The sequence below is a fragment of the Strigops habroptila genome, chromosome Z (genome assembly GCF_004027225.2).
Source record: "Strigops habroptila isolate Jane chromosome Z, bStrHab1.2.pri, whole genome shotgun sequence".
NCBI lineage: Eukaryota > Metazoa > Chordata > Aves > Psittaciformes > Psittacidae > Strigops > Strigops habroptila.
In genome coordinates, this window is record NC_044302.2 from 78,516,059 (window position 1) to 78,526,531 (window position 10,473).

Consider the following 10,473-nt stretch of genomic DNA (forward strand, 5'->3'; position numbering starts at 1 on the left):
GCACCCTTTAGATCACATTTTTAAAGAGCAGAAGCACAGCATATACTTAAATAACCGCTAAACACCAGCCAACTGGATTTCTTTGCAATTTTGTACAAATCATGATTTGTTTCCAAGCTGAGATTTGATATACTGAGTTCCAGCCTCGAGCACAATTCTGAAGCCAAGCTTGAACTTCCTGAAAATGAAAATTCATTATGAAGTATAAACAAATCTTTAACCATGATATGTAGAATAGGAACAAGAAGTGAAATCATGCTGCTATGATAAGAATAATTTTTCTCTGCAGTTGAATCATTGTTCTAGACTTAGCATGTGAAAAGAATTAGGTTAGCCTTACCTTCCCTGTCTTAGATTTGGACAAGTGATTAAAAGTTAACAGAAGGCAGGCTAAAATAAGCTCAAAATGCCAGAGCCATATGATAACCCCAAAATAAAAATCACAGGCCTGTCCATTGTGATTTAAATCTAAACCAGAATGGGACTAGACCTAAAATGGTTCCCATTGTGCTAACTGCAGGTCTGCCTGCTCTGGTTGCCTGCCTGCTGACAGCTTCTCCATCCTCTGGAGGAAATCCATCCCTGATCTCACCTTCTTCAGGATTACAGTTCCCAAATTTTACCCACCGGCTTCCACTGTCCTGCAAAGGCACTGACTGCACATCTGCCATGCAGATACCAGGCCAGACATACCCCACTTCCCAGCAACTCTGATCAGCACTGCAGCTCCCGGTTCAGCACGCTGCGTTCTGGGCTTGCCAGAGGAACACACCCGGACTATTCATTCAGTGGCAAGAGAGTAAGTTGCCTCGCCGGTGCATGCCAAGGTGTTGGTTGCAGCAGCCTGCCTGTCTCTACCAGGCCCAGGAGGAGCCTAGGCAGGTGCCAGCAGCACCCTGCCACAGCCAACTCACACATCTGCCTAGGTACCTCCAAAAGCAGTGAACACTACCTCCAACAGCTTAGACTACAGGGACAAGACAACAGCATCAACTGCAAGGCCAACACAACTTCCTGTCTTTGACACTCCATAAATGTTGAGTTCCAGCTTTTCAGTAGTGATCATGCCAAAAGCTTTGTCCTGAAGATACAGACAGGAAGACTGAAAATGACCCTACTGGTATGGGGGAGTAGGGCTCTCTTTGGTGCATATGTGCCTGTGGATGCTCACTTAGACTCTGATAGCAAGTTGGGACAAGTCACAAGCACTGGGTGGCCTGGAGATGTGGCCTGCTGCTGCCATCAGCAGTGAGAATGGCATCATTGACAGAGTGTCCTGGGCCAGCAGAGCCCCCAGCAGCAAAGGGGCTGCATCTCTAGGAACCACCTCAGCCTAGCACTGCCCATCACCTGGTCCACTGACACCAGGACGTCAGCAAAGATGAGCACCAGGAATGTCTGTTTGCAGCCTGCTACACTGTCTACCAGTCAGCAGCCAAGCAGCCAAGCAGCCCTCTTCCCACCTACCTTGGCACACTTTGGTGGCAAAAACTAGCATCTAACATGGCTTTTGTTCCTAGCAGGGAAGTGAGCAGCAGCCAGGCATGCAAGCAGAGCAGACCAGGGCATGCCAGCTGCCTGCCTTCACTCATACCCACTCATCCTCCCACAGATAAGCAAGAATAGTACCTGATCACATTGCACATGTGGCTTGCCTTCCCCTGATAAAAGCACTGCAGCTTTCAGCACAAATAATGCTTTAAAACTCCTCTTCTAGTCCCACAAACCGCAGGCCCCCGCACCCCTGCATTTGTGAACTGTCAGTTCATTCCTCAACAGCAGCCAGCAGGACCAGTGCGTACCCAGCAGGGTTCATCTTCAGAGTTGTGAGGACACAACTTGGCTTCCTTTTTGTTAGGTAGCTGAGAGTTAGGGGTGCCTTAGGATATTAGAGCAACAGACAATAGGACACCCCAATTCTGCATCTCACTTCTAGCCTCAATCCTCCAGGCCCCACATGGAATTCTCTGTTGCCTTTTCCTGCAGGGTCCTTTCTCTTCAGGATCATGACCAGTTTGGGAGATACACCTCTGGGTACTGGCTACATGCAGCTCTGGTGATGTCAGTTCAGAAACATCAGAAAACCCTTAAGCTGCAAAAAGAAACCCCACAGCAATCCTGTGTTATATTTTTACCCACGAGATACGACACCTTCAGTTTCCCAGGAACCACAGTTCAGGTATGCAGCTAACGCACTGCTTCCAGCACTTGAAAAAAATGAGGCCAAGGAGATGTTCAAGTCTCTGGGAGACTTTACAGGGCCCCATGGTCGTAGGAAGAGCAGATGGCCAGACATGCCCTGTGGAGCTGGAATAGTCACAAAGATGAGTTCAGGAAGTGAAGGACCCACCCAGCACTCAGCAGTTGTGATCCAGGAGCCCATGATACATCCCATATATCTAGATGGGAGAGGGATGGACATCTGCCTGAAAATGTTGCAAAAATAGGCAGTCTTGCTTAACAGTCTCCAGTTCATGCTCTCCTTATTTACCCTCAGTCTCTTTCCTCGTACATGCTCCTCTTGCACGTCCTTAGGAGCAAAAATTGCTTGTGTGCTGCAGAGCTCTAGTCCCACAATATCCTCCAGCCCTGCAGAAAGGCTTCTCCTCAGGCATGGCTCAGCGCTTGGCAGGCCTCTGCAGCTGCACAAAGCCTGGATGTGCTTGTGTCTTCCTCTTCAGCTCATCTTTCTGGCAAAGAAACAATTTCACCCCCTTGCAGGCACATGGACGTGTCAAGACAGGATGATCCAGACCCAGAGCTTGTGATTGCTTCAGAGCAGCCAGACTGTTGCTGCCCTTGCAACGTTCTGGCTGCTGAGGATTTCGTATGCTATTACTGCGTAGTGTTTTGACCTCTCTTTTTTTCCATTTTGTTTAATTTTTTGCTCTTTTGCCCCGTGGTTAAACACTTTCTTTTCATGGCTTGCTGCCTATTTTCAGTTCAAAACCTGAAAAAATGGTGTATTTTCCCCACTGAAGGAGAGCATGGAGCTCTAGGATAATCTCACCACATTGCACCAGTTTATCTGGGGAGCGTCAGCTACTTGAACATACGTGCAGCTTGCTGATTGTCTGAAACCCAGGATCTTCTGATCCTGCTTCAGTGCACAATCATCTACTTTGTCTTTCTCATGGACTCAGAATGGTTCTGGCAGTGCAGAGGAAGCAGCTTCCCCAGCATGGGGAATGCATCTTTCCTATAGGGAGTTTTATTCACAGCTTTTTCTATTGGTCTTGTCTTGTCTTTCCAGTGAGGGCATTCTTACTTGTCTTTCTGCAGCCTGGAAAAGATCTAGAGTCTCAGTGGAGAAGGACCAGATTGTTTAACTGGAAAGGTAAGCCGAGTGGCTGGTAGGACAGACCTGTCATTTGAAATAGGGCTGTACTTGAATGAATGCCTGAGTTGCACAGTTACTCAGGCACCTCTTGTGTTCTCAGCTAACATCTCTGGAGCAATTGCTGCTGGGCACTGGGTCCTGTCTGAGAAGGTGACCTGAATGCCCTTTCCACCACCAAACAAAGCAACTGGAGGGCTCCTGCTACAGGGCGGGTGAGGAGGTGATCAGGTCTCTTGGGTAAAGAACAGAGAAGGAAATGGGTCAGAAATCATAGAATCACAGAATCCTAGAATGGTTTGGGTTGGAAAAGACCTTAAGATCATCTAGTTCCAACCCCCCTGCCAGGGGCAGGGACACCTCACACTAGACCATGTCGCCCAAGGCTCTGTCCGACCTGGCCTTGAGCACTGCCAGGGATGGAGCATTTACCACTCCTCTGGGCAACCTGTGCAGTGCCTCACCACCCTCACAGTAAGAATGTGAAATGAAAATGAAGCAGTGGTGTTTCTAAGAAGTCCTCCTCGGGCTAGCAGCACAAAGGGATTGGTGTCCTGCATGCTCCAGCAACAGATCAGATCTGATTGGTGCTCTCTGCACTGCACTGCTTTCATTCCAACCAGCATGAGCAGATAACTCTCCCCAAGGCACTAGAGCAGTGTAAGCAGCAGTTCAGGGCACTTTTTAAAAGGACACTTTTCAGATTCCTTAGTATGATTGGGCCCCTGGGTATAAAAGAGCTGGGGTAAGCTTGGCTGATCTCTGTTATGTCCTTGCGCAGATGAATGGGCGTATGCAGACACCTGCTGGGGTATTGCAAAGGCAGAAAACATCACACAGAGCAGCATGTTGTCTGCATGTGTTTCAGTTCCTGAAGCTCATGTCCTGTTTTCCAGTGCGCAGAAACTGTGAGGTAGGTTGGGAAGGAGAAAAGAAGGCAGCCTGCACATGACAGGATACACCTGGGACAGGCTCTCACATGCTGGTGTAAAGACCTAGAAATACATAATGCCCAGCAAATCTAGTTGGTAGCAATTTCCCAGCTGACAAGTGCTAGGTAATAGAGAAATGATGGTTAATGTATTCACCTGTCAGATCCTCTACAAGTCATGGGAAGGGGTCTGTAGGGGAGCTTGGACTGTAAGAGGGACAATTTGGATGTCTCTGCTCTGCTGGGTCCTGAGATACAAGGAAAGATAGCCATGCTCCCCACCAAACTTCCAGGTCTGACCCAGAGCCTGGTCCAAACCAGAAGTGCCCAGGTAGTGCTGCAGCCCCAGCAGGATCCTGCTGCCTGAAGCCAGAACTCCGTATGCTTAGTTGGTGCTGGCACAGAGTGGACACCATGGCTACTCTGGTTGTTTGAAAGAGTATGAGAAAAAAACCCATTGTAAATGGCCTCATCACTTCTGCTGGATGGCATGGGGGGCAATAGTGTACAGAGGTGTGGGCACTAGCATAAGAAACATGGCTCATGACATTGCCTCTGACAGGGTTCAGTCTGGATAGGGAAAGCACGGCAAAGTCACCCCCATCAACCACAGAGGGAGAGAGGAAAGGGGGCAGGGCTGTCTAGAAGAGGTTAAAAGGGAAGGGGACATCAGCCAATGTGTCTAATCTGCTCCCATTTCTCACCCTGCTCCTCAACAGATAGGGCTTCACCCTCAGGAGGAAGAGTCAGCCCACAATGCCTCAGTTCCGTAGTTCTCTACCTCTAACATCTCTATGGATATCCCTTTCTGAAATGCAAATCACGTGGCTCTCACAGCAACTTACTTGATTTTCTTAAGTGCGTTTACTTCGTGACTCTTAAATCATAAACTTCTGCACTTGCAAATAACTTTCAACACAATTACTGGGTGCAAATGAGGATATAGTCTGCAAATGATCAGTTACTTGATTGCAGCAAGTCATGCTGGTAAATGGCTGTGTAGTCTCACTTGAATCCATAAGGAGTAGCAAGTCCAATTATTTGACATATTAAAATTGTAACACGCAAACAGGAAGAAAAGTAAAGGATGCTTGAAAAATTTGAGAGAGTATTTTAAAAAACATCATTAACAAAGTTTTGTGGACAGTAAACCATATCTTCACCTCTTCACCCCTACATGTAGGAACTCTTACTATAGCTCATTAAGATATTAGCTAATACTTTGATTTCTTTGTCTTCGCACTTTTTCCTAAAAGTGCAAACTAAAAATGCTATATTATTACATAAAATTAACTGTACTTTTCCTGGTTTTAATGCAAATGTGCTTGCCTCTGAAGAGTGTTCCATTTATTAGACTATGACAATTTCTGAGCTAAAGCTCTTCCTTTGTACATGCTCCTTCAGCACATTATATTCTCAAGTACTTACACAAACCCACAAGTTCAGGAAGAAGCACTGCATGTCTCAACTTGTAGATACATACTTACCTTATTCTTACAAGCACTGAACCAAAGAGCCCTTAAAAACTCTCAAGAAATTCCACTTTTTGTTTATCACTAGATCAATAATGTCTCAAGTACAATCATTTAAAAAAAATACATAAAATTTCTGTGTTTTTTTGATACATAGTTTTCACTCAGTAGATTACTGTAATAGTAAATATGCAAGACACAAAGCACCATTTCCCATGTCCTGAGCTGAAATGTGAGTGACACTTTACATTATGGGCTCTACACGATGTTTTTTTTGGAAGAACCTGGTTACCTCAGTGCCATGCCACCTCTACTGTTTGTGCCGGAGTGTCATGGCCTTATGAAGAGTTCTCTGTTTCTTTTAAAAGCCACAGTAGCACACAGGAGAATCAAATCCTCCAAGTGAGGAATGGTTTATGAAAGGATAGCAATTACTTCTTTCCAAACACTCTTGGGAAAAAAAGCCACAAGGTCAGAAGTTTACCTCTGAGTACAGCTTGCTGGCCAAGAACAGCCCAGATTTGACCCACAGGGATTATCACATTATGCGGTGTGCCGGTGCCAACCCCAGGAACAATGCCACGCCAGTCTGACTCCTACCCACAGAGCTGCAGGCAGAGCTGAGCCCTCTGTTTAGACAAAGAAACCGTCGTGCTTAGGAACATGCTGTTCAGCATCACTCCACAGCAGGAGTTCACAGCAGCCTCAGAAGTTCTTAGACATAGCTATTAGGAGATATTTACAGAAATTAGGTGTAATCTTGTTATTGAGACTCCTGTTCAGATAGTGGCTCCCTGTAAACAGCTACCTAGGAGAGACCTTGCCATACCGTAGCCATAACTAGCTCACAAAAAGCCCCAAGTCAAGCCTTGGATATCTTTGTTTACTGATTGCAAAGAGCAGGAGGGACATGTATTGACTTTGATCAGCCCTCTCACCTTTGAACAACTAGAGTGTGAGGCAGCAGCGAGCAAATAAGACTTCTTTACCATCAGTTAAACTAACCAAGGTCCCTAAGCAGTGTAGCAGCACATCTTGTCTCTATGCCGGTGAGCAGGCTCCATGATTGCTTACCATACCAGCTTCTCCAACAATGCTGCCTTCACAAACGATTTTCTGCAAGTTCTTCTCCAGATAACTTACTTTTACAAGAAAAGACAGCATGTGGGTGTAACCTATCATTTGGAAGGTATTTATAACTCTCCTGCTAGAGGCTTGTGCTGTTGGACTCAAGACATTAAGCAATCCTAGCTCTAGAAATGGAGTAGAAAGATGGCAATACACATCTCTACCAATGTTTAATGTTTTTGTATATGGGGGAAGATATGAGGTGGCAAAATGAGTTTGTTTGACACTTGCCTTGGACTTACATATATGCCTAAGGATTTTCCTTGCTCTAGATAATGCAGCCATTCCCAAATGAATAGAGCTTCAGTTCTACACAGAGGTGTTCACTCTCTCTCCCTCTCCCTCCATGTACATGCATTTGTTAAATACACAGTCACATTGTCGTATCATCCCTTTCTGATCCTCTGCTGTGAAGTCCAGCTGGTACTCTCACCCCAGAAGACAGAAGCAACTTCCTGATATGGTTTCATCTGCTCTGAGAGCTGCCATCCTTCATCCCAGCATGAACAGGAAAATGGTCAACAGCTTGGCAGGTCAGTATTTTGATTAAATTATCTTCAGCCTTCTGAATCCTGATACTTAATGACCATTCTCTGTCAGCCTCTGTCTTCAGAGCAAAAGAGACTGCATTTTATATCAGGATAGCTCACTCATAATAAAATGTCATCCTTTAGCCATTTTCCTACTGGGGGTAGTCTGTACAAAACCTAAAAACATGTATGAATTTGCTACAAACTTCTACAGTAAGAACATGGTACAGTGCTGGAGATGACTGTCCAGACACACTCTTAAACATCCACCCTTGTGGGTTTTCAAGGCTCAGCTAAACAAAGCCATGGCTGACCTGGTCAAGCGTGGGACAATACTCCCATTTTGAGCAGGAGTTTTAACTGGGTGATCTCCACAGATCACGTCCAAGCAATATTTCTAAGGTCCTATGAATTTATGTATATAGAAAAGTCCATTACAGAGTCTAGAGACATGTGCATTGTCTCTAGAAGTTACTGTTAGTTATCTTGACATAAACCCCAAACGTTTTTTTCAGTGGAGATAAACTTGGGCAAGAATGATCAGCCACGTTAAAAGAGTGGTGGCAGCAGCAGTTCTAATAACAAAGCAAGATGGCAAATGAATAATTGCACCATTTTTGTAATCCTGTTCTATCTATGGATATATTTGATTGTTTTCTAATGACTTTTTAATCAGCTTATGTGAAATAAATTGTAAGCAGGAAACCTCAACAGGAACCGCAGCAATAAAGCAGGAAGAGATGCATGTCTGCATCGTGGTTTTGCAAAGGAACTTAACTTGATTTATTGAATGTGATTTCCACTACCTCGTGCCTTGCAAAAGCATGTGCAAAATGAGGGTAAAGGAAGTGTAAAATCTGGCCATTCCCATTTGGAGCCACCCAGGACTGAACACAGCATCCATCCATATCAGCCATGAGAAGGTAGAGTTTTCCCAAAGCAGCAGGTCTTCCTGCAGCTGTCCCATGCCAGGCTGCTCTGTGTGGAGGGAAGAGCTGCTATACAAAGACAGTAGCCAAGGACACTTCTTCTGATTTCTCAGAAAAAGCAGAGGTAAAACATCTCAGACTGCTCTGGCATGAACATTATCCTTGTCTAGATTTCAAACTACTATTGGAGACTAAATGCTGAAAAAAATCGCAAATGAAGGAAGCTTGGAAAGTATCAGGGTTTGGGAAGTAATTTGCAAAAAAAAAAAAAAAAAGAAAAATCCTCCCAGGTAGGTTTTACAAAGCCCAGAACAACCAAAATATTTCTTATTACTCCAATGCCACATAACATTAAGGGCCCGTCTCACTTTCTGTCTTCCTGAAGGATGAAGTGTAACTGGAAAAATGTTCTTTGCCACTCAAGAAAAGTAAAAGTTTTGTATTGAATTTCTGGTTTTCCTAACTCCACCTCTAAGAATAACGTTTACAGTAAAGCACATGCAAAGAAACTTCCTACAAATATAACGTTAAAGACAATATTTAGTCAGTCATTGAGGAACCAGCAAAGAATTTTCCACTCATGTTATTGTAGCTGGTAAAGGTTTACATTCTGATTCTTACAAAAGGATTTATATAGTGCTGTAAATTTACAGAGCTCTTTCCAAACATAGATAAGACACATTCCCTGTCAAAAATGTCCTGGAAGACAAATGCAAAACAAGATGCAGGAGGAATCTTTAGAATTAGGGACTAGAGAGCCTTGAAAGCACATGTTAAATGGGTATCAGTGCTCTTGAAAACACGCAGCCTGATCCTTCAGCTTCTTGCATCAGCTCATACAGGTACAAATCAATTTCATGAGGGACCTGGTTTCTGCTCAACACCAATAAAATCAGAAGGATCCTGCTTCTTTCATTCTGGCACCAAAAAACTTGTTTAGAAATTAACAGCATGTAGAAATCTGACCACTAGGTATGAACCAGAGATTCAAAACTCGGTATGTTCAAACCAACCCAAAATCTTAAATATCCTAAGTGAAAACCAAGCCCCAGTTTTGTGACAAAGACCATTTCTAAATTAAAAATCAAAACATCCTGAAGAAATTCAATCTTGAGTTCAGTTTTGGATCCAGACTTCTGACATAGAGAACTATGTTAGAGATTTAAGGACGCCTTCCAGGCTGTCCCACAGTTGCTGAGATTTGGGAACTCAGGGCTTCTTGAAGTCATTGAGCTAGCACAAAGCTGTTGCAGCATTCTGCAGAATTAATACTATAAATGTTTGTTAGACCAATCATGTTCAAGCTGTATATTTTCTCTCTTCTTACTGGATTTTGCTGCTGTAGCAATTCTTCTGTGAAACGCTGCATTTAATTTTAGATGAGTCAATGAACCAGTAAACTCCATTCCATGAAAGCTTGTTTAAAAGTCTCAGCTTTATAATCTCTAAAATACTACTGTTAAGCTCTACAATTTATTCCCAAGGCCTGGGCTTGGGCTTTTGCCTGGGAAACCTTCTGTCCAGACAACTCTGTTACTTCAAACATGAAACTCTGCTTGTGCAATCACAGTATCCTCCAACAACAGGGAAGGAAAAAAAGTGCTTCAAAAAAACAAGCAAACAAACAACGACTAAAAGAGAAATTAAGAGGGAAGAAGTGCCGCGAGTGTGCCTTTTCTGCATCCAAATCATGATCTGAAAACCACACTTCACTTTAAAGCAACATCTGCAGAACTCTCACTGATTTCCAAATTGGCATCAGCAACTTACGGCAAGGATCACATCCATTCTCTGGTGCATCACTATTTCCTGAGACCCGAAGGTTAAAATAAAATGCAAGTCTGTGTGGTGGATAAAGAAATTATAATAAACACTGTCGGAGCGCTTTGGATATCTCACTTCCTTTATTAACCTTTCTGTCAGCAGGAGCTCTGGCGAGATTTCAGTAAACGAAAAGATTCAGAATTTCTCATGGGAAAAATGTTGGCTTTTCTGACAATATTAAGAAAGAATATTAACATAATAATAATTCAAATCTGCCAAGCTCTTTTACAGCTCTGCAGTGGTCTCTGAGCTTCTCAGACCCCACATTTTCAGTTGCGTGAAGCAAAAACCTGCAGGGTTTTGGCACTCTGCTCTGCTGAAG